Consider the following 25,837-nt stretch of genomic DNA (forward strand, 5'->3'; position numbering starts at 1 on the left):
TGATATTGTTCGATAATTTCTACATTCCATTGGATCCCTTTTCTTTGGAATGGGCATGTACATGTATTTCTTCCAGTTGGTTGGCCAGGTAGCCGTCTTCCAAATTTCTTGGCATAGATTAGTGAGCGCTTCCAGAATTGCACTCATTTATTGAAACATCTCAATTGGTTTCTGTTAATTCCTGGAGCCTTGTTTTTCGCCAATGCCTTCAGTGCAGCTTGGATTTCTTACTTCAGTGTCATTGGTTCTTGATCATGTACTACCTGCTGAAATGGTTAAACATTGACCAATTCTTTTTGGTACAGTGACTCTGTGTATTCCTTCCATCTTCTTTAGGTGTTTCTTGTATTGCTCAATATTTTGTCCATAGAACCTTTCAATATTGCTACTCGAGGCTTGAATTTTTTCTTCAGTTCTTTCAGCCTGAAAAACACTGAGCGTGTTCTTCGCTTTTGGTTTTCTCACTCCAAGTCTTTTCACATTTCCTTAGAAAACTTTGCTTTGTCTTCTCAAGCTGCCCTTTGAAATCTTCAGTTCAGCTCTTTTACTTTATGATGTCTTCCATTCACTTTAACTACTCTATATTCAAGAACAAGTTTCAGAGTCTCTTCTGACATCCATTTTGGTCTTTTCTTTTTTTCCTGTCTTTTTAATGAGCTCTTGCTTTCTTCATGTATAATGCCCTTGATGTCATTCCATGGCTTGTATGGTCTTTGTTCATTACTGTTCAATGCATCAAATCTATTTTTGAGATGGTCTCTAAATTCAGATGTGATATACTTAAGGTTTTACTTTGGGTCTCGTGGACTTTGTTTTAATTTTTTTCAGCTTTTATTTGAACTTGCATATGAGCAATTGATGGTCTGTTCTGCAGTCAGCCCCTGGCCCTGTTCTAACTGATACTACTGAATTCTCCATCATCTCTTTTCACAGATGTAGTTGATTTCATTCCTGTGTATTCTACCCATTGAACTGCATGTGTATAGTTGCCATATATATTGTTGAAAAAATGTTATTTCCAATGAATAAGTCATTAAAAAAAAAATTAGCCTTGCAAAATTCTATCATGCAATGTCCCACATCATTTTTATCACCAAGGCCATATTTTCCAATTACAGATCCTTCTTTGTTTCCAACTTTTGCATCCCAATTGCCAGTAATTACCAATGCATTTTGATTGCATGTTTGATCAGTTTCAGACTGCAGAAGTTGGTAAAAATCTTCAATTTCTTCATCTTTGGCATTAACACCTGGTGCACAAATTTGGATAATAGTTGTACTAACTTGTCTTCCTCGTAGGTGTATGGATATGATCCTATCACTGACAGTATTGTATTTCAGGATAGCTCTTGGAATGTTCTTTTTAACTCTGAATGTGACACTATTGCTTTTCAATTTTTCTTTCCCGGCATAGTAGACCATATGATATTCCAATTCAAAATAGCCAACACTGGTCCATTTCAGCTCACTAACGCCTGGAATATTGATCTTCAATCGTTCTGTCTCATTTTTGACAACTTAATTTTCCTTGATTCATACTTTGAACATTCCACATTCTGATTATTAATGGATGTTTGCAGCTGTTTTTTCATTTTGAGTTGTGCCACATCAGCAAATGAAAGTCCCTATCTTGCTTATCTAGTGCTGCTATAGCAGAAATACCACACATGGGTGGCTTTAACAAACAGAAGTTTATTTTCTTACAGTTTAGGAAGCTAGAAGTTCAAATTCAGGGTGCTGGCTCTAGGGGAAGGTTTTCTCTCTTGGCTCTGGAGGAAGGTCCTTGTTCCTTTGAGCTCTGAAATTCTGCTCTTGGCTGATCTTCATGTGGCTTGGCATCTCTCTTCTCCCATCTCTGCTTCCTGGCTTGCTTGTCTAATCTCTCTTATATCTCAAAAGAGATTGGCTGAAGACACACACTACGATGATCTTGCCTTGTTAACATAACAAAGACAACCACAGGTATAAATGTAAAGATTTACAACACATATTTTTGGGGAATACAGTTCGGTCCATAAAATTCCAATCTTTGGCCCCCAAAATTTATGTCCTTGCCACTTGCAGAATAAATTCAGCCCATCACATCATCCCAGAAGTCTTAAATCAACTCCAAGTTCAAAATCTCATCTTCTGAAGCATGTAAATCAAATATGAGTGACACTTTAGGCCTATTCCATCCTGGGGTAAAATTCTTCATACGTGAACTTGTGAAATCTAGACTCCACGTTGTCTGTTTCCAAAGTACAGTGGTGGAATAGGCACAAGATAGACATTTCCATTACAAATGGGATAAATTAAAGAAAAGGAAGGGATAAAGGGCACCAAGCAAGCCAAAAACCCACCAGAACAATTTAGCTCTCACGGTTTGAAAATACTCCTCTGTTCTCTGAGACCATCCGGGCAACGGCCCCACCCTCCAGCCTCTGGGTGTTGGCCATGCCCTCTGGATTCTGGGTGCAGTCCTCTCGACCCTGGGTTTCAGCTCTGCCTTTTTGGCCCAATGGAACAACAACTCTGCTCCCTCAGCATTGGGCAGCCACCTTCTCCTAGTCCATTTGATGGGTGACTCTACCCCCTTGGCCGAAGCAGACCCCCGTTATTCTGCGCTTTGGGCATCACAGCCGCACTCCCTCAGCTTTTAGTGACTGCTCCATCCCCCGGCACCTTAACAACAGCCCCACATTCCAGAAAAGAGTTGGCAAAGATCCAATTCTTTGAAACTTTGGAGGCCGTGGTCCCACCCTTTGAGAACATGGTCCCAGCCTTTAAAATCAAGAAGACCCTGCTTCTCTGTTCCTTCCAACAATTCTGCTGATCTCTGTGCTGCTTCAGGGATGATCCTTTTCTTTTTTTGGAGGACAACAGATGTAGCTCCTTTAACCTGTTTCCTGCATGTAGAATTCCAAGAGGCAGACAGTGTTCTTCCTTTCATTCCTTTTCTGTCCCCTTCAGTCTAAGCTGATTGAATTTTCTTCTGTGGTAGTTAGTTAGACCCCTCGGTCACAGGCATAATCTTTTTAGGATTTTTAACACACGCTTTTGGGGGATACAATTCAATCCATAACAGTCCTGAAAACTTTACTCCATCCACATCATTAAAGGTGACTCTACTTTGAAGAGACTGCTCTTCCCCAATTGTATTTTAAGTGTTTTCCATCCTGAGGAGATCATCTTTCAGCGCTATATAAATGTTCAGCTGCTCTTCATAAGGTTTTCACCGGCCAAATTTTTTCAGAAATAGGTCACCAGGTCCTTATTTCCAGCCTGTCTTAGCCTAGACGCTCTGCTGCAACCTGTCCACCATGGGTTACCCTGCTGGTAATTTGAAATACCTGTGGCATAGCTTCCAGTATCACTGCAGCACACAAGCCACCGCAGTATGACAAACTGACAGATGAATGGTGGAAACTGGGAGCAGTACACTTTACTATATCAGGGCCTTCTCCAAGGATTCAGGTATTTCAAAAGAAGTTTCCCAAATGCAATTTCTGACTTTGACATGAATCCCATCAGGGTCTGGTCCTGATGAAATTTAAATGCATTCTTTTCTCCTTTGATAAGAGTGTCCTCTCTTGATGTCTCATCAGCACATCCTTTTTTTTCTCAGAAGCCTCTAGTGTAGTCATACTCTGCAAACATATCGTTAAGCCAGGGACAGATGGGGCTGTCACCTGGATTATGGGTTAAACCAAAAACCAAACCCATTGCTGTTGAGTCAATTCTAACTCATAGTGACCCTATGGATTATGGATTAAAAAAAAAACAAACAAACCCAGTGCCATCGAGTTGATTCCGACTCATAGCAACCCTACAGGACAGAGTAGAACTGCCCCATAGAGTTTCCAAGGAGCGCCTGGCGGATATGAACTGCCGACCCTTTGGTTAGCAGCCGTAGCACTTAACCACTACACCACCAGGGTTTCCATGGATTAGAGGGGAATAAACTAACTTAATTTTCAACCTTTTTTTTAATCTTTAAGTATCTAGGATTAAGAAGAGCCAGAGAATATGTGGAATCCAAGCTAAGCTTTGCTTATTGCCTAGGGAAAGCTTCGGGGGAGTGGAAGGGTGAGTTTGTCTAATGTAAAATTGTTAGGTCAACTCAGAGAATTCTCAGTGAAAATTGTGGAGTCTCCTAAACCCTGGATGTAAGGCTATAGTGTAGGGCTATGCCTTTGCATACAGCATGCTGTTCCACACCTCTCTGCTTGAGCTTATGTTATGTTCTGCTTCTTTTTTTTTTTTTTAGTTTTCCACACGAGCAAAGCTTTATTGAAAGCAAGACGAGGAGGGCCTAGAGCAACACATACCCTTGTCTCCCAGAACAAAAGACGGGCCTGGGTTTTTAAAAGTTCTTGGGGTGGGAGGGGGGAGATTCACGTTTATTCACAGGCATAGGCAGGATATGTTAACAACGGTGCACGCACAGCGGCTTCCCAAGATGGCTCCTGTCTCAGAGGCCTCTGGGATTCGTAGCAGGACTTATCATCGGGTGTCGTGCCTGCGCAGTCTCCCAGCTGGAGCTGCAGCCCCTCACTGCCCCTGGTGGAAGGTCACACAGCGGTCACAGGTGGATGTTCTGCACATGCCCCTGGGCCTGGTTTTCTCCGGCTGCTTCTGAAAGACAACTTCAAAGAAGTTTGGGGGCTATTTTCTGATCCCTGCCCCATTGTTCTGGGGAATGGCTTTGTTTCTGCACCCTGGCCTATTTCTTGTTACTTTGCAGATTTGGGAGTGCTCTCTGTTCCCTGTCTTACTCCCCCCTGAGAGACTTCAAACCCATAAATCTTTATGGGAATGTGGATGGAGGTCTCTGCTTCTGTAACTTCTTCATGCTGGACTGAGGCGTTGTTCTTGCCTAACCAAGTAGATGTAGCTACCTGATCTAAGTTAGTGTGCACCACTGGGACCTCTTTTTTGGGGAACTAGTTGGTAGCCTTGCATGACCAAGAGCTTGGCCTAAAATGATTGTAATTTGGCAGATATGAACTTTACCAAAAGTTTAGCAAACACCTTGTCTGCACACATAAGATCTGTCTTTCCCTATGAACGTCTTTTATTCCCTGCCCATCAGCAACCGGTACAGCCAGAGGCCTTTTCCTTTTCATTTCTAGGCTCACCCTCAGGCACTTGTAGACAATAGTCTTAGGAGGGTGTCCCTGCCATAGTGTGTGGCATCATGAAAGGCTTTTACTATTTTCTGTAATAAATACTCAGGCACATATCATACTCCCTCATCATTCTTCATCCATCCTGTCTCATTATAAGAAAATCCCCTTCTTTTCCCTTAGGGCACACACCAGGGCAGTTAGCTCAGCTTTTTGGGCTGATGTTCCTGGTTGTAAAGCTCTTGTCTCAATAACACCAGTCTGGCTGACAATTGCATAAAAGGGTGGCAGGGTTCAAAGTTTGGCACACTTTTAAGTTTAACTCTGGGGTATCTACAAGGAGGGCCCAAAAAGGGTAGAAACTAAGTAATAGAAGGGAGTGCTTTCCACACTGCCCACCAAATATCTTGGCCTCCCCTTCTTTTATTTCTCAATCTCATACTGTTTTTTTCTTTACATTTTCTGGCCCACTTCACAAGAAAGGAGAAAAGTGAAGTTCTTTACCTTAGGCTTTCCGTCAACCCCAATGACTATACAGTCGCGAATGGAGAATGGGCCTGGATTTTGGGTTAAAACAGAGAAGGCAGCTTTCGTGTCTGGAAGAAATTTAGTCTCCTTTCCTCACACGTCAAGAGTAACCCAAGGCTCCGCCGTGGAAATAGTGATGGTCTTCTAGAGGGGAGCTGAGTGGACCTCTGGGCCTCATCAGTAGGGCTGCTCTTCCTCTTCCTCCGAGAAGGACATCAGGTGCTGTGGGCCTGCCTGGACTGGCCCCTGGAGGAAGTCAACAGGGCACCCTGTTTTAGGACACTCCAGCTTCCAATAGCCTCTCTTTTTTTACAATACCCACATTGGTCCGGCTTGATACTCACTGGCCGATGAGGAAATTTTTGTGGAGGTCTTGGTCTTCTGGGTCCTGTAGGGTTACCTCGAGGTGGGCCCTGAAGTGCTATTGCCAATAATCAGGGCTTTTTCTTCATTTTATCCTCTGCTTCAAGGTTCTTGTTGTTAAAGGCCTTAAAGGCTTCCTCAACCAGTCGTGAGAGTGGAGTCTGGGGTCTTGCCTCTATATTTTGCAGCCTTTTTCTAATATTTGCTGTCATAGCTAGCAAAGTCTTTCCTTCTGTGCTCTCAGAGTCAGTGTTAGTACATTTCCTAAAAGCCTCTGTTCCCCTCTGTTGTCTGGGTAATTTCTTTTGCCCTATTACAATTAAAAGACTTGGCTACACACTTCTGAATTCCGCCTATAACACATGTAACTAAATGTCTGGCTCTCCCTTTACCATCCCCATTGTAATCCCAATTTGGCTCTGCAACAGGGACTGCATCTCTTCCAGGTCTGAAAATAACGTGTTGGTTGTAGGCAGTTAGCATCATCTGCCTGTTCTCTAGCCTTAGCCGGGATCTTAGTCTTTTCATCTGTACTACAACAGTGAGTTAAAATGACCACCACATCTCTCGAGGTCAAATTAAAATTGGAGTTTCATGAACTCATCTTTAAATCTCTCAGGGTCTTCTGACACACTTCTTAACTTTTCTTTGTACTGGCTTAAGGCTAAGACTGAGAACGGCACAGGCACCTGCGTTGTGCCCCTAGTTTCATAAAAATAGTGACTGACAAATTCCTGAAAGATTTCTCTAATTTAACTACAGCGTAAACAGGAATTTAAGTTACCAGTCACACCCCGAGTGTTGGACCAATGGGCTTTCTTCCGACTCTTGTTTTACAAAGGATGACAAATTTAACATTACCTTTTTAATATTTTTTTTTACTATGAATATCTAAAGATAATCTTAAAGTTCTCAAAGTGTACTGTGCACGCATTTATCAGTAATCTAAAGAAATCGTCTACGTAAATTTCCTATCAGTTGGAAAGGGTTCATTTAAACCAGTATATGTGCGTATGTTACATAAAAATATACATCCGTGAAGCACACAAAGTTTGTCTAGAGGAAACAGACATAATTTTCTGTATAGCAAGAGGGTAAGAGTTTGATTACAAGCATTAGACAAGTATTTTATACAACACTGTCTTGAAGACTAATTAAACCAATTAATGATTGACCCTAAACATAACTCCATTTACTGATCTTGGGAGTCAGTTTCTCAAAACAGACTTAATTCTTTATTTAAAAAAAAGCACAACACCCAGAGAAAAATGGTTTTCTAGTTTATCTGGACAATTGTTTTCAAAAGGACACCCAAAGGAGATGGCCTGAGTGGGCCAAGCTCTATGAAAACCAGAACTCTGGATTCCAGGAGAATTACATACAACTCTCTCATGGTGTCCTCCTTTGGATCAGGATTTTGTTACAGAATCTTTGATCACTACCTGTTTTTTTAGAATCTCAGGCACCATACAGCAAATTAGGAGGTAGGATAGAAACACTAACATTAGGCCAATTGTCTGAAATCCCCAATGAAACCATGACCCTAAGGTCTTTGAACCAAGGAAACAAATCTCATGCAATGTTTGTTTACGCATAAGCAGCATCAGTAACTGTCTTTCATGTGTCTCAGCAGCACCTACGTTCTGCCAAACCTAAGACTGCAACATTTGTCTATTAAGGCACAAAACTGTTCAGAGAGAACTAATAGGAATCTGATGTTATTCTAATTTGTAAAATCATAGCTCAAATTTCAGGCATTTTTCTGGTTATGATATTTATAACTTTAAGTTTGTCAACAGAAACTTCTAATTCAAGAGTTCCAATATCTAAGCCCACTAGTTAGATAATTTAGAAGAAAAGAGGAATATGGTTTCTTATCTCAGAAAGTAGGATCTTAAAGTGTTTCCAGAAAGAAAAAACCTTAAAACATCAGCAATATTCTCAGATAAAACCCATAGTCTCATTTCATTTCCTCAGCCTTATGTAGTCAGCTTCTGTTCCATGTGATGGATCAACTGCAGTCTGTGAACCCATCAGCATTTGCATAAAAATTCTGGAAATTTTGATTGAGTCTAGTCACAGTCCGTTTCATAAGTCTAATATAGCCCTTCTTTTTTTTGTTGAGATACTCTGGTCAAATGTTTTCAGAAAATTAGCAGAGTCAAAACTTACCTGTAATTGACAAAACTTAATACGGTCATGATTAACTTATAAACAATTCTTAATGGTGACAGACCTGACAGAAGTTAATTACAAGCACAACATAAAGGCCAAATAAAATCAGTTAAAAAAAAAAAAAAAACTTTAGATAAAAATATTTCTAATAATAACCATTAACCATATTTTTAAAGAACTTCAGACGTAACACATAATAATCCCGAGACACAGCACTATACAGTCAGGATGTACCGAGAACATATCAACATTATCAAGTCTCTAAATACCTAAAGAGTAATCACCATGGTAGACATGGCGACTACCATGGAGCCATTCAATGTTTCGCTGTACCGGCCATGAGTACTTAGACATGGATGGCTTAATCTCTGAGACAAGCGTATGAACCCAAAGAGAATCAGGCACTTCTCATGATTTTAACAACACATCCTAAGTAATTTATAACATGTTAAAGAAACCTTTTTAGTGCTTTTTCTTTACAAAAATTTTTGTGGCTTTCAAACATATCAGGAGTTTATCGTATGTTACCAAGAAACAATAGTTACATAGCCCAAAGATCTTAAAACCTTAGCTTTTTTTCTGAAAGCCATGTGGCTTGGTTTCCACCTCAGGAATCTTATTGTAATGACAAACTGAACCTTTGTCTTTGAAGCAGATTCAATGTAACATCAATAAGTTACCTAAAAGATCTTAGAAATTAGTTTAAGCCTATATACCATAAAACATGACTAATTGAAATAGAGTTTCTTTAAATATTCCAAATTTTCGTTTGACTTTTACTATTTCTCATATTTTTCCAATCTAATTTTACCAACTGGCTTTGGGAATCACAAAGTTCCTGTTCAACTGACTAATTAAACGTTTCTCCAGGACCCTTCAGGTGTGTCCCATTGTGATTTCTATTTGACCTTGAGGGCTGAGGCCTGGCGACTAAGGAAGCCGGATCTTGCCCCACCCTGTCTACCTTTTAACTCAAGGTAGAAGACAAGATTAGCCCATTCTGATTCATTCATATACAGAGGAACTTTGAAAGGCTATCTACCCAGTAAATACCAAAGCCCTTTAGCAATTTTGTAAATTAATCCAATTCTTAGCTTGGGAGACTGGAGGCTAGAGGGAGTCATCCCCATTCGTTTACATATGTTTAAGTTTACCTAGGCATTTTGAAAGGCAAAAGGTAACAATTTCTTTCTCTTTTGTTGTTCTGGAGCTGCTACTTTTCCTTTAAGACAAAATTATCTTTTTTCTTTAAACCATCTAGAGCAAAGGATGACCAGTTGTGCAGGAAACAGCCCAATCAATAAATTCTCAGGAGTCTCCACAAGCATGCTCCAATTCAACCTGAATTTCTCTTCACCAATTAGTTTCTATGCAACACGCACACAAAGTACACGAAGACACAGACAGAGGCGACCGAGACAATCCTGCAGTCTCAACCTCCCAGACAATCCTGGTCACACATAAACAAACAGAGAGCGCTTGGACCAGACAAGTCAGAAAGAGCTTAGCAAGGTCTCACACGTTACTAGAAGTATCTCAATCTCCGCTTTGATCTTCCAGATACCTCTTATCCCCAATACCAAACGGAGGGGCTTCAATCTCTCTATCCAAACGGAGACCTCTACATGCATTCCTCAGAAACAGGGTGCACCATCTAGAGACAGACAATATCTAGACACACAAAAATGACGGCTGACACAAGTGGCTGGGCAAAATGCCACCTTGAGAGGAGAGAAAAACGAGCAGGCTGCAGTCCCCACCAAAGAGTGCACTACCAGCAGATCAGAAATTCCCTACTCGCGGGGTCAAAAAGAAGGCTTCCTTTGTCCATAGGGTCAAAAGACCCGTTGCTCTGGGGACCTCCGTAGACCTTTCAGTAGTAATTTCTGATGTGGAGCCCCCTAATCAATGAGTTGAAGGTGTCCCTTGGTCCCTAGGGTCAGTTAAGACCTGTCACACTGGAGACCCTTCAGAAGGCATCCCTTGGTCTCTAGGGTCTGAAAGACCTGTCACTATGGGGACCCTTCACCCTTCACTAGAGACTCCGGCCTCCACAGTACGAGACACCCATCCATGGGGGACTCCCAGGTGGCCTTCCCCAGGCAAGAGACTCTTATCCACCACTTGGATTTTTGAGTCCTCGTCATTGTGCTTCACGTTTCCAAGGAAAAACAGAAAAACAGAAAGTTTGCTCAGGAGGAAAATGAAACTAAGGTCAGCCAGCGAGGAGTAATGGGGGAGCAGAGAAACGCAAGAAGAAATCAGCCTCGGCAGCTGCTTCGTTTGTCCACCAGGGTCAGACAAGTCTCCTCTCCACACTGCCTCAGGTCCAAGGACGGTACGCAAAGGATCCCTTTGTGCCTCCTGGCTGACTCACCAAAATCGTTCCAGGAATAATGTTCTTGCCTCTCACTAGTCAAGAATGCACAGGTAAGGCGAGTAGAGTTTTCCACGCGAGTAGAGTTTTCCACACGAGCTAAGCTTTATTGAAGAGGCTTGTGAGTGGAGACGAGGAGGGCCTAGAGCAACGCATACCCCTGTCTCCTGTCCTGCTTCTTTGCTCTCGCAATTTTGTCAGATTAAAATTGCTTTTATGTTATTTTTTAATTTTTTATAATGCAATATTTGATGTATACAAAAGAATATATGTAACATAAATTATGAAATACTGTAATGAAATGACAAGCCGTGGATCTACCCACCATTCAGCTGAAGAACTAGAACGTAACTAATAGCACTACATATACTTGTGTGCCTTCTTTAGCCCATTTCCTGTATATTCCCCAGAAATCACCACTGTCCTGAATGCTTAGTTTTATATTTCTCTTGTTTCTTTAAAAATTCAGCTGATTGAGGTATAATTAATATACTATGAAGTGAACCCATTATAAGCATAAAATGTATACATCTGTGTAAATACAACCACAGTCAAAATATAGAACCGTTCCATCACCTCAAAAGCTTCCCTTGTATTCTTTCCCAGTCACCCCAAGACCACCACACCTAGGTAACTATTGATCTGCTTTCTGTTGTTGTGGGTGACAGAATGTCAAACAAACTTTGCATTCCTGGAATAAATGCCATTTAGACATGACATATGCTGGATTTGATTTGCTAATACTGTGTTAATGATTTTTGAACATCTTTCAAAAGGAAAGGATTTTAGTCCGTAATTTTTTTTTTCTTGTAATGCCTTTGTCTGGCATCGGTATCAAAATGGAGCTCAAAGGAAATGGCCTAGAGGTCTGGAGTTTGTCTTTGCAAGGCTGGAGCAAGTAAGTAAAAGGCAGTTAAACAAGAAAGTGCCAAGGAGGGACTATATTTTTCCTGATAACCCAATCCTATGCAAAGAACGTAAAACCACCAATCCTATAATGAGCTTGTTAGAGACAAGAGCCAGCCAAGTGTGGTGTGATATGTTACAATGTGACTGTCATGCTGGAGAAGAAGGGGATGGTATGTTCACTGTGGCTTTCAGAGAGGATGGAAGTTTTCTAGAGAAAATGGAATAAATTATACAAAAAGGAAACTAGGAAATTCAGGATTCTGTGGGGTAAATAGGAATAAAATATGGTTCAGGAGGTGCTGAGTGAAAGGATGCACCACAGGGGAGGAGAGAAAGGTGGAAAGAGATTAATCACTGGCACTCCACAGTGAGAAAAAGAGTTTTCAAAAGTGGATGGGTCTGGATCTCGTGCAGGGAGAGCAGCACCTTTTGCGCTGTGGAGCAGTGATGAGGACACAGAAGTGACTAGAATTCGCTGTGAGTGTCTGAAGAGTGATGTACCATGACAGAGAGGCAAGAGAGAAGAGATCAGCAATGCTCACCACCCACATCTAGTGGGCTGAGGGGGTTGCCTTCTGCAGGGAAAGCTAATGGAAGAACTTTCGGGAAGGAGATCTTCATTCGAGTATTTTACGGATAAGGAACATATGGTCCAGGGAGGAAAAGAAACTTATTTCAAGTCACTGTGGTAGATTCAATTACTGCTTCCAACTATTGGATCCCTTCCTGTAAGAAAATTATACATGTCTGCCCATTGTCAGGAGACTTGCCCAAGTATCCTTTGAGAAAAACGTATATTCCTGGTTCGTTGACTTTTGGCTTGGCTATGTGGCATGCTTTGGTCAAAGGGATGTAAGTTCACAAAGCATTTGCTGTATCCAAGCAGTCATATACATGTAGTCGTGTGGTTTGTTTTAGCTGCTCCTTTGACCCAGGGCACAGAGTGAGAAGACAGTTGGAGGAAACTTAAACCCAGCCCACAGCCTGGAGCCAAGCCCAGCTGAGGCCAGCTGAGCCCAGCAAACCTCAGCTGGCCTGTTGTTGTCCTCAGTTACCCTGGGCAAGAAATAAAAGCTTGCGATGCAAACCATGAGATATCGTGGTTTGTTACTAAGACAAAAGCTGACTAGCCTAGTTATGTAACAGCTTAGTAGCTGCATGCTCTAGGTACATCTTTTTGATTTCATCTTCAAATTAATCTTGTTCATTTATTTATTGGACCTTTGCTGTATTCTGTTAGGAAGTACACGTTGTCTACTATTCACGTTTGCGTAAAAGGGAGAGAATTTCCTCTCCACGCCTCAGGAAGAAAATTATGGAGGGGATGTGTCCTATTTGATTGGGTCATGTCTTGAAGCTGCCAGGCAGGGCTTGATGCTCTCTCGTCTGTCATTGTCTGCACAGAAGGGGCCTGTCCCTGCTGCAGAGGCCCATGGCTATATAAACTTCCTATAACCAGGATGGCAACTCTGCCTAGCTCAGCAGTGAGGTATCAGAGAACCACTGAGGTCACACCCCAGAGATACTTCCTCTGAAGCAATTTTTATTGGCGAGAAAGCTGAGGTTTTGTACAATTCCTGTGACTTTCAATTTGTTGAACTTGAGTGAGTGAGAAAAATGTGTTATTTGTTGTCTGAGAAGGTCTGTGTTCCATGCACTATGGAGCCCCTGGCTGGTACAGATGATCAATGCACTTGGCTGCTAACTGAAAAGTTAGAGGTTCTAGTCCACCCAAAGGCACCTCAGAAGAAAGGCCTGGCTACATCCCAAAACATTAGCCATTTAAAGTCCTGTGGAGCACAGTTCTACTGTGACACACATGGAGTCGCCATGAGTCACGGCTGACGCAATGGCAACTGGTAAATATATTACATGCTGAGTGTACAGAGATGGAAACGTTTGTTCTTTAAGTGCCAAGAATTCATGGTTCCGTAGAGAGCGAAGATTTGTAAGTAAATAAAACACAGTGAAGCGTGATAACTGAACCAATCCCAGGGTTTAGAGAGGTAACATACAGGAGAATCTAGTTGAAATTTTATCAGGAAGTGGGAGGGGTAAGAAAATTAAGCAAGGCTTTCCAGATGAAGTGATGTTTGAGTTGAGTTTCCAAGGATGACTAGGAGTTCAGCCAGCTGACTGGGTAGAAAGAACAATCTAAATAGAGAGAAGAGAGTGTGCAAAGGAATAGAACCATGAAATAGTGAGGCATGTTTGCTGATATTCATAGTTTGATTTTTTTGGAAAAAAATATAAGGAAGTACTGACAGGAAATGAGGTTGAAGAGACAAAGATACAGAGTAAATCATGAATTTATACACTATATTTTTACCAAGGGTTTTGGAATGTATTTTCCAGATGGAGAGTTGGGTCAGGTGAGGCTGTGGGGGCCTGGAGAAAATGTCCCCCATCCAAGGGGGAAGCTGACACTCTGCTTCAGCTGATCATTGCCATAAGGTTAAACAGCAGCATTTCCAGGTCTTCTGATTATTCAAGGCAGCCAGAATTTTAGAATTTCACGTGAAACCTACTAATGGTTCAATGTGGGTGATTAAATTGTTTAAAAACAAAGAACTCTGCAGCATGCCACAGCTTTGCGATCTCTGAAGTCGTGGGGTTGGTGAACATTGCTGTGTTCGTCAGGAAAAAGTCATAGCTGGACTTATAGAAGACGAATTGGCGAGGGGCTAGCTTGGGATCCCCTGAGGGGATCTTCATCTCCTCCAGGCTATCCCCTCACCCATTCATCCAAACAAGGAGTGGGCTCATTTGGGACAATGTTTGAAAGGGCTTGGCGACTGGTTGGAGGTGTAGGGGGAGAAAGGCAAATTTGATTTATTTGGCTCAAAAGATGGATGAGATGATAAAGCCACCAACTGACATAGTAATGGAGAAGGAAGAGCAGGTTCAGGAAATGTATTATGAGTTATAAATATGTTGAGTTTGAAGATTTTAAGGTATATAATTTTTTAATTTACTCATTTTACAGATGAGGACACTGAAACTCCAAGATGTTAAGTAATTTTCAAAGTTCTACCTCTCATAAGAACCAGTCCATATGGCCCAATGACCTTATCTTTCTCCTAGACATGCGCTGTACAATATGATAGCTACTAGCCACTTGTGCTACAGCTGTTAACCAAAAGGTTGGCAGTTCAAGCCCACCAGGCGCTCCTTGGAAACTCTATGGGGCAGTTCCACTCAGTCCTTATAGGATCGCTATGAGTTGGAATTGGCACAATGGCAACGGGTTCGGTTTGGCTTTTTTTTAGCCATATGTAACTATTAATTACTTGAGATGTGGCTAATCCAAGCTGAGATGTGCCATAAGTATAAATTACACACCAGGTTTCAAAAACTCAGCAAGAAAGAAAGTAAAGTAAAATACTTCATGAAAAACTTTACATTGATTACATGTTAAATGTATATATTTTGGATAGATTCGGTTTAATGAAATATGTTGCTAACGTTAATTTCACTTGTTTCTTTTTATTTTTTATATTATGGCTACTAGAAAATTTGAAAGTATAAATGTGGCTCATATTGTATGTCTAGTCAAGAGAGTTGCCCTAGACCACGGCTGTAAGAGATAAGATGCATTCTAACTTTGCAGACAGCTAATCTATTGAGACATCTGAATCTGGGAGATTGGGTAGATGTTCCCCATAACTGTATGTCAAGCCACATAAGATGTGATGCCTACACCTCAGAGTAGAATAAAATAAATGCCAAGAGGGGAAATATGGGTGATGGGGACAGAAAAAATGACATTTTCTAGTTTTTCAAGAATCTCTGAGGAGCATTCTGGCGCTGGGGCCCCGCTTCAAGAACAAGTCATGAGATCAGGATATTCTCACAACTTTCAGAATCATCCTTATAAATTTGGGTTACTGTGTGGACCATTCCCATTGAGTACTCAAGGTCTAGGTCATCTTCCCCTCAGAATAGATTACTCGGTGGTTCTAATGAAGAAATATAGAGGTAAAGACCTAAGGGAGAGAAAAGAGGAGCATGGAGGAAAAGAAGCCAAGGAATCAGACTCAGTTTATCTACCTTCTGAGTCCCTTGGGTATTTTCTCTTGGTGGGTGGGGGGGGCGCAGAAGTGTTAAGCTGTGAGAGTTAATATATTAACCATCATTTAATGCTAAATGAACACAAAAGGTACCATCCAAGCCAGGACACTTTTGAGAGTGAAAGTGCTTAATAAAAATTATTAACAGAGATTCATTGACTCTCAACAGGTATGAACCAGCACTGTCCCAGGCAAATGGAACCAAGTCTCTTTAAGACTTTATCAGTTCATAAAGTTCTCTCCTACACTTATGTTTTCAAGAACTTTCCCCTGTCTCATCAGATACCCAGGGATTACCTTTGAGTTTTTCCTTCTTGTTTTTCTGACCTTGTCAGAACTCACCTCCTGTGTCTCTGGGACAACTTCCTCTCAATAAGGCTTTTCATTAGGAGAGACAGGATACATTAGGTCCCAATTCATGCAGCAGTTTTTCACAAAGACGGCATTCAGCAAAAAAGCCATGGCACTTTTCCTCTCTCCCTTTCTGGAGGTTTAGTAAGACTGAATCTTCTTTCAGGCTACAATGAGAGCGTGGACTATCACCAGCACAGGAAGGATGATGGTACCACTTGGGCCTGCCAGTCCAGTCAAGGATGGGTGCAACTTCAGATATTGCCTGGAGAGAGGCTGAGAGAGCAGCCCAGACAGAAAATATCTGGAGTGACATCAGCTTTAGACTGTTCTAGAAGTAGCTGTAAGCATGGACTAAAGGCTGATCTGGGGTTCAGGGTTAGCACCACCTCTGAAGGACTTTGAAATGCACAGCAAATACAAGTCAGGATAAGAACTATTTTTCTAGTATTCACTTGCTTCTACCAGTGTCTGCCCCAGACTTGAGAATAACCCACATCTTTAAGCTAATGAATTCATGAAGAGAAAGATAATTTTTCACAGGGACTTATATGAAAAGGAGCCCTGATAGCACAGTGGTTAGGAGCTCAGGCTGCTAACCAGGAGATCGACAGTTTGAATCCATCAACTGCTCCTTGGAAATTCTATCGGATGATTCTACTCTGTCTTATAGGGTCGCTATGAGTTGGAATCAACTCGATGGCAACAGATTTTTTTTTTTTTTAATGAAAGATCTTTCTTCCAATCTACCTGTTGGTATTTTACCTTCCCAGACCCACTGTTGAGTCATTTATATACTGGAAGTGTTTTGACTTCAGAATAACCTGGGACAGAATGAAAATCCTTCTAGTCCACAGTCCATGGTCCATTCCTAAGTGCCCCCTGCTCCCCACCTTCCTTTGCTCAGCCTCAGTACCTTTCCAATAAAGACTCCTCACCATTGATTTCATAACATCGGCTGCAGCTCTGCTGGGGTTGTTAGTTGTAGACAGTGGGCTTTTGACAACTTGAACTGTGAAGGTTCCTCTAGGACAGACAACCCTCTGATACTTCCTGGGAAAGTGAATGAGACTGGCTGGGAGACAGGGTATAAAACCCATGGTCTGCAGGTGATGGTCTCATAAGCTTATGCAAGGGTAGTTTCAGAGGAAACCTTAAGGGGGAGGAAAGTGATCAAAATGAGCCCCAACCTGAAGTATTTGAGTAGACAGCATAAGAAAGGGCCAGGGGACAATACTAATTTAGTTGCAAAATCCCATGAGTAGAGAGTAGTTAAAAGGACCATCATTACAGCCAGTTCATCATCACAACTTTATTACCTCTTCCTCATGTTCCAGTTTCTTCTTGAATCATCCCCTTTTGGCTTCTGCCTCAACCACTGTACCGAATAACTCAAATTAACTTGCCCTAGAAGTTTTTCTCTTTTTTTAGAAGTTAGGAGGAAGGGTAAATAAGTGGAAGAGAGAGAGTGATGAGTTCCACAAGACTAAGGAAGTGGGTGGTTCTGGGTTCTATGTGAAGAGCAACCTGTGTCCCATGCCCTTGCAATACCCTAAGGAGACAGCAGGACCTCAGAGGGGACTATTTCTATGACGTACCTAGAGAGGGTGGACCCTAGGAACTATTCCAATTAGGTTCTTTCTTCCATCATGTCTCCAAAATGTCTTTTAGTAAAACCAAAGAGTTCCATGGTGTCAAATCAAGAGATCAATGTTGAGTCTTCTTCTTACCTAAACTGTCAGCACCTTTAATGCATAATGTCCTTCCTGAAACACTGTCTTCACTTGACTTTCACCACATTGTGATCTCATGTTTACTTCTACTTCATTGTCTCCAACAGCTGTTGTGGACAAGTCCCATGCACACCCGTGATTTCCAATCTCGGTTGCTTACATCTCTGAGATTTTCTACCTGAAGTTTTCACTGGTATTCAGGAGCTTTCTCTGTCCATATACAGAGCATAACACCAACAGGAGAAATCCATAATTCAAGGGGGATGGGAGTAAGTGGATAAACATCCCAGATATCCCATTCCTTGGTAAGATACTTTAGAGGTTCATTCTACACAGTTCCTCAGAAGATTCCCAGTGGAATGGTGATCCAGTTCCCGTTGCAGTACCCAATGGATTTTCTCCCTTTATTGGATTTTCTCACTTTCTTGTTTCACATTCCACAGTCTTTCACTAGTGTTTCCTGGGACTGCCACCTGTCTTAGTTATCTAGGGCTGCTCTAATAGAAATATCACAAGTGGATGGCTTTAACAAGAAGAAATTTATTCTCTCAGTTTAGGTGGCTAGAAGTCCAAATTCAGGGCATCAGCTCCAGGGAATGGCTTTCCTTCTTTCTCTCTGTCAGCTTCCTGGGAAGGTCCTTGTCATCGGTCTTCCTCTTGGCCTAGGAGCTTCTCAGTGCAGGGATCCTGAATCCAAAGGTTGCACTCCACTCCTTGCTCTTCTTGCTTGGTGATAATGAGGTCCCTCTCCTCTGTGCTCTCTTCTCTCTTTTGTGTCTCAAAAGAGATCCACTCAAGATACAACCTAATCCTGTAGATTGTGTCCTGCCTCCTTAATATGACTGCTCCTAATCCTGCTTCATTAACACCATAGAGGTTAGGATTTACAATACATAGGACAATCACATCAGATTACAAAATGGAGGACAACCACACATTACTGGGAATCATAGCCTAGCCAAGTTGGCACACATTTCTGGGCACACAATTCAATCCATAACATTCCACTCTTTGATCCCTAAAAATTCATGTCCTTGCCACATGTAAAACACATTCACCCTGTCCTATCATCCCAGGAGTCTTAAACTAACTCCAAGTCCAAAATCTCCTTTTCTGCAAAATTCCTCTTCATCTGTGAAACCTAGAATATAAGTTATCTGTTTCCAAAGTACAATGGTAGAACAGGCACAAGGTCAACATTTCCTTTACAAATGGGAGAAATTAGAGGGAAAGAAAAGTTAACGGCATGAAGCAAGTCCAAAGTGAAGTGGAAAGATTTACGTTTGATCTCAAGCTTTGAAAATAATCCTCTCTTCTCTGAGACCATCTGGGCAATGGCCCTGCCCTCCAGACTCTGGATGTTGGCCATGCTTTCTGGATTCTGGGTGGAGGTCCCTCAGCTCCGCACTTCAACTCTGCTTTCCAGGCCCACTGGCACAGCAACCCTGCTCCCTTGAATCTGGGCAGCCCCATTCTCCTGTCCAAATGAGTAGTGACACCACCCCCTTGGCCCCAGCAAGCCCCATTCTTCTCCCCCTTGGGCATGGCAGCCTAGCCCCTTCAGCTTTGGGTAGTGGCTCTGACCTCACTTCTCTGGCATTCCTGAACAGCAGCCCAACACTCCAGTACTGAGATGGTGAAGATGTGATTCTTTGAAACCCAGGAGCCAGTGGCCCCACCCTTTGAGACCCCAGAGGTAATGACCCTGTCCTTTGAGGCTGAGGCAGCTCTACTTTCTGAGCTCCTTGCCTCCTCAGCTTCTGCTTCCTGGTTCCTTGGCCATTCAGCCCCTTGGCCCCTCAAGCATCCTGGGCCAGCCTGGCCTCTGCTCTGCTCAGACAAGTGTTACAAACTCTTTAGCTCTACCAGTAAGTGCCCAGAAGCATCCCATTCCTCTAGGAAGTCTTCTGCCTAAAAGCACTCAACTCTCTTGCTCCATGGGTTACTTCCTACACCATCTCATGTCAGTCTCCTGGTTCCATTGTTGCCGTTTCTCTGCTGCTGCTTTTTGCCATCTGCACAGTCTCTGGTATTGCAACTCTCCTCACTTTCTTCTGAGCCCTCACCAGAATTGCCTTTGACTTCCATAATTCCACCAACAGTTTCTTGAAGACAATCTAGGTTTTTTCTATTAAGTACCTTGAAACTCTTTCAGCCTCTACCCATTCACAGTTTTAAAACCAATTCCACCTTTTAGGTATTTATTAGAGCAGCACCCCACTCCCAGTACCAAATATCTGTCTTAGTTACCTAATGCTGCCATAACAGAAATACCACAAGTGGATAGCTTTGACATAAAGAAATTTATTCTGTCACAGTTTAAGAGGCTAGAAGTCCAAATTGAGGGCGCCGGCTCCAGGGGAAGGCTTTCTCTCTGTGTCAATTCTGGGGGAAAGTCTTTGTCATCAATCTTGCCCTGGTCTAGGATCTCCTCAGCACTGGGATCCAGGGTCCAAAGGACATGCTCCACTCCTGGCTCTTCTTGCTTGGTGGTAATGAGGTCCCTCTCCTCTATGCTCTCTTCTCTTTTTTGTGCCTCAAAAGAGATTGACTCGAGATATAACCAAGTCCTGTAGATTGTGTCCTGCCTCATTAATATAACTGCCTCTGATCCTGCCTCATTAACATCATAGAGATTAAGATTTACAATACATAGCATAATTACCTCAGATCACAAAACAGGAGACAATCACACAATACTGGGAATCATGGCCTAGCCAAGGTGACACATATTTTGGCTACACAATTCAATCCACCACACCACCCAGGAGGGTACCTGCACCAAGCACCTATTTCAGGTGAATTGAACATTTGTCGTAAATTCAAAGTTTATTGTGGTTTCCCAAGACTCAGTCCTGGGATTTCTTCTTTTTTTCAGTCCTCACTTATTTTCTTGTGACTGATGTCCTCCAGTCTTATGGCTTTAAATACCATGTATATGCTGATGATTCCCCAGATTGGATCTCCAAGCTCAGACCTCTCTCCTAAACTCCTACTCAACAAACATCTCCACATGGAGGTCTGATAGACATCACGTTTAAAACACTTTGTGATAGTTCCTGTCTCCAGAACCTGATCTTCTGGCAGATGTCTCCAAGTTCAAAAAAACTGTGTGTTTAAGAAAGGAATAGAAGACCTTATAGTTGAAACGTGCTGTTAGAGGAAGAAAGTAGCGCGAGATCAGATTGGAGATGTGGGTGGGTGCCAGATCACGCCTTTTAGGAAAAGAATTTCACATTTACCTTGTGTGCAACGGGAAACTATCAAAGGGCTTTAAACAGGGTTGTAGCCTGATTCAAATAAAATTTGAAGAGAGAAACGTGCTTTAAAGAATGATTAGAACTTCACCAGGTGGAAAAGCTGAAGAAGATCATTTCCAAAAAAAAGTATGAATAGCTGTCACTTCTGAGTTCCTGACCCTCTATAATCCACCTTCACTGGATTTTTAACTGATTTGTGTTTTAATTTGAAGGGCATGAGACATAAATGTCACCTGGGTAAAACAGGTTGGTTGGACAGCCATCCAACCAGGGCCACTGAAGTAATATCTTTGGATTGTACTTCTGTTATAGGTGCTATTCCTTATCTTTTCAAACCAATAAACTTAGTTTTATAAATACAGTGAAAGTCAATTTATTATTAATAAATTGGGTTATCTAACCAATCTTGCCATCAAAAAAAAAAAGAATCTTGCCATAGACGGATGAATTATCACAATTTAAAAAGAGTGAATTGGTTAGGATTTTTTTGGTTGGAAGTTCATAGGCCAACTCAAGAGAAAAGAAAAAATAATTTATCATAAGAATATAACAGTCTCTCACACAACCCAAGACCAGGAATGCAGTTGGACCCCAAGAAGAGACAAGAATCAGAAACTGAAAATACTTCCTGGGTTCTCTCTGTCTTTTATCTCTGTTCCTCCCTGCACATCTGTTTCATTCTTATCCATTTATCTCTGTGGAAGGACTTCCACTTGTTCTTCCTTTATTTTATTTTATTTTATTTTTGTAGGGTTAGGAGAGGATGGTATCCCTGACTTGTTCTGTGACCCTGGTCAAGCCTGGGCCTCGGTTTTCCCATCTGAGAAATGGGGGCAGCCCATGTTTTGGAGCTTTCCCACATGGCTTACAAGGCAGGCCTGGGGTCCCCAGCAGGGCTGTCATGGTGGGGGCACCCTGGCTGTATCTTCTGGCTCCTCCACTCCTCAAAACCCACACATGAACTCCAGGCTCAAATTCTGCTTGTTTTTATTTTAAAAGTCCTGATTAAGTAGTGGCCACCTCTATCAGGGTCCCTTAGCTAGGTGAGGCGGAGATGGTAGTACCAGTCTCCCACACCCCTCCCCCCACCCCTGAAGTGCTAGAATGGGAGCTTGACACGTAGAGGCCCTGGTCTCCTGAGCATGCCCTCTTATGAGTGGTCCCGCCCCACATTGTGTTCTCGTGGCAAGCTGCATGTTGGACAAGGTGTGAGGTTTGCTTTTGGCTGCCCTGTGTCCTGGGAGCCAGAGTGGCCAGGTGTAAGTGTTGCTGTGAGGCTCCCTCCACCCATGTCCCTGGTCACATGGCCACATCTGTGGAGGTCCGCACCCTGGTACACAGGAGCATGTCATGTGAGGTGTGTGAACCTCTCTGGGTCCCTGTGGCTGTGGGCCGGCTGGTTGCTTTTCCTGGGCTGGGTATGCTACGGAGGTTAAAAGCTGGGGGTGGGGAGGGTGCTGCTGTAGATATTTAATTTGGGGGGGGGTGGGACTGGAGCTCCAAGGTGCAGGATCAGGCTGACCCTAAAGGTTGTATTCCCTCCTCCAAAGGGCAGGGTGGGGAGCTTGGTCTTTTCAGGATCCATGGGGGGCTGACACCCTCACAGGAGTTCTCTGGCAACCTGGGCCAAGATCTCTTTGATGTGGCCAATGACCTTCTCGTGTCTGGCTGGGTTGTGCTCCACGGCAACATGTGGCCAAGCCATATAGAAGTCCAGGGTACTAGCATGGGCGTCTCAGAATATCTACGAATTCTATACACTACACCCAACGTGTCCATGGACAAAGGAAGAGAACATGAATGTAGGTGAGCCCTTGGCAGTCTCAGTTTCTTCAGGCTAATCTCTTCAGGATCTGATATCCTATTATACCCACTCCATGTGCTGTGTAAAAAAAAAAAAAAAAGGCCAACCACAGATTCTGGGATAACATTAGCTCAGCTACTTGGAGGAACTAACCCTATTTTGGTTACAATTTCCAACTCCTGGGAAGGGCTGATTGATCTAGCTTGAGAAGGATGTCCACTCTTAATGCCAGTCATCTGTGGCCGGGAGGGCAAGATTATTTTGTTTAAAATCCAAGAGACTGTTTAAAATGCATGGACACAGTGGGTCCAGTATATAGAAAAAGAGAGCTTTGAAGACTAAAAAAATAAATATCAAAAATAAAATATAATTAATCTACAATAAAGGTAAAACTATGAGTGAGCCAGGTTTTTTTTTTTTTTTTAATCTTAATGTCTGTATTAGTAATGGTGAGCTAACTGCTGTAAATAAACAACTCTGACATTTCAGTGGCTTCATATAAATAACATTTATTTCTTATTCATGTCACAGTCAGCAGAGTATGGGTGGGAGAGTCTGGCTCCGTCTAATCATTCGGAGACCCAAGCTCCTTCCATTTTCTGGATCTGCCCTTCTATATATTCTTGGTGTCTTTCTCCAGTCAACCAGCAGATGGAGAGAGAAAGAGCATGGAGAAGGCGAGCTACTGTTCACTGTCTTGATGTGAAGATATTATAAACAGCACATTCTTACTCCAGTGAGAACTGGCCACATGGCTTTATCTATATATAAGAGAGCTAGGAAGTGTTTTTTTTTTTAGGAAGTGTAGACTAGTGGTGTGTCCAGGAAGAAGAATACCTGTGAGCCCTGGAAGTCTCTGTCTCTATGCTGATCTCTTCAAGCTATGATACCCTATTATACCCACCTTCATTTTGGACAGGAAGACAAGGCAGCCATATTCTTGGATCAGGGGATCCTTTTCTCTGGACAGTGCTAAGAGGCCAGCTTCATGTCCTTCAGGCTTTCAGTTTTCTGACAGCCTCTCCTTTGGTGGCACACTCTTATTGCATCTGCTAATACTATCATTTGAAGGCCCTGGCTGGTGTAAATAGTTAATGCAGTCAGCTGCTAATGGAAAGGTTGGAGGCTCAAGGCCACCCAGAGGGAAGTCCTGGCGATCCACTTCTGAAAACTGAGGCACTGAAAACCCTAACGAGCACAGTTCTACTCTGACACACATGGAGTCACCATGAGTTGGAGTTGACTCGGCGGCAACTGGATTTGATACTATCAGTTAGGTTACTGTGAGGCCTTGCTTTCAGCGGGCAAGTACCCTGTACTTTTATTTGATTGGTTTCTAGGGGTCATACTGGATTGGAATTTTACAAAAGGAATTTTAATGGGGAAATCAAAATTCCTCTTGTGAAGTTCTGTAGGCAAAACAAGTAAGGCCTGTGAGAAGAGATCAGTAGGCTGGGTCGATCCTAAAATGTCTGTTAAGGCATTTTCTCCCCTTATAAGAAGCTAGATTTCTCTGCCTATTTCCAAGCTAGTTCTTAAATATTCCTTGAACAAATATTTGTTGAACATCTACAGTGAGATAGTCGGTTAGGTGGTAGAAACACATTCCGGTGTCATTAGGAACCATGAGATCCCATAGACGACTTTAGCTCCCACTGCTGCCAGTCTGTCTCATTTCTTACCTGAATAATGCAGACAAAAGATGACAGGCACACCCTGAACCTAATGAATGGCCAAGTCTTTGTCACTAAATAGTATCAGTTTCATGTACTTTCTTGTAGACTCGTTTTTCAGAGGACCCCACTAGTTCTTCATCACAGCTTTACAGTGTCAGAAATTATTTCTCTCTGTTTAATGTTTTTGGATCCCCTGCAAAAACCTAGTGCTGAAAGAATGATTATTCTAAAGGCTATGGACTCTAGGACTAAGGAATGAGGACCTTGGGAAACACTGGCCTCCTAATCCCCAGCAAATGGTAAGTCCTGCCCTCACTGGTACCCTCTTGTTTCACTGCACCTTCATTTCACTAGTGACCTTGCCTTCACAGCTGAACTGTTTTGGCCAAATTAACCAGAGTCAGGGTCCAGAGACATAAAGTTCTTGGTTAGGAGAAAAGCAAAAAAAAAAATCATTAAGGTTAAAAAGGCATGACATCAGAGTTGGATTATTAGACATGTCAGTCTGAAGAACAGGAGATGCAGAATTGAACTTGAAATTCACAGGCTAGAGGAGGAAATAGGGAGAGAGCTCCATGCCCAGAGGAGAGAGCTATATCACACGTGGTTATATCTGCTGGCAAGTTCTCTTCTACCCAATCCTGCCTAAAAGGCCATTGCTGAGAAGCTGCCACACCTGCTTCCCTGTCAGCAGAAAAAGCATATCACAGAGGGGCAACTGTTCAGGCTGTCATATCTGATTTATTAGACAGTGTAAATGTAGGCATATTATAAGTACGGAGCTTAGCCTCAGAGTTTAAGATTTTCCATTTTTACAATCAAGTCTTGATTGTCATTTTAGTATCATGATGTTTCGCCTCAGATTAGCAGGTCCCAAAGCCTCAGTTCATAAAATGAAAATTACATTTTCTGATTGGTGTGAGACACAACTCTGGACATGCCAATCTCCTTCTGCCTTTTTCTTGCCCTTCTCCCGGTAGTAGCTCCATAACCAACATATTTTTCTTAGATAAAACTAATGCGTTTGTAACAGTCTTCTTGTTAAAGGCCAACCGTGTTGGCAGGTAGTATAGGGATGGACAAAAAATATATTTATCAGGGTATTCAGAATATCCAACATCTTTTTCCAAGTGTCATGAGAAAGGTCATGTCTTGGATTAGAGGATTCTGCCCCTGAAAAATGTTCCACTCTCACCAAGGAATAAGAGAGTAGAGAAGTATTATTAATTGTGATCACCCAAGACTTGATAAAAAACTACAAGATGATTCTAAGATTTCCCCCAACTTCTGTGAAATTGTCTACCAACATTTCCTTTCAAATGTTCTTATTGCTCCATTCCTTTCATCTTGTTTGCAGACATAGATCTTGCCTAAGCAATGGATTGCACATCTGGTCAAAATGACAAGCCTAGGAGTCCCAGGCAGTTTGGGAAGAAGCAAAAAAGGCTAAAAAACTAATGTCAAGGGGTCAGTGGTGAGGAGA

The sequence above is a fragment of the Loxodonta africana genome, chromosome 3 (assembly GCF_030014295.1).
Source record: "Loxodonta africana isolate mLoxAfr1 chromosome 3, mLoxAfr1.hap2, whole genome shotgun sequence".
Classification (NCBI taxonomy): Eukaryota; Metazoa; Chordata; class Mammalia; order Proboscidea; family Elephantidae; genus Loxodonta; species Loxodonta africana.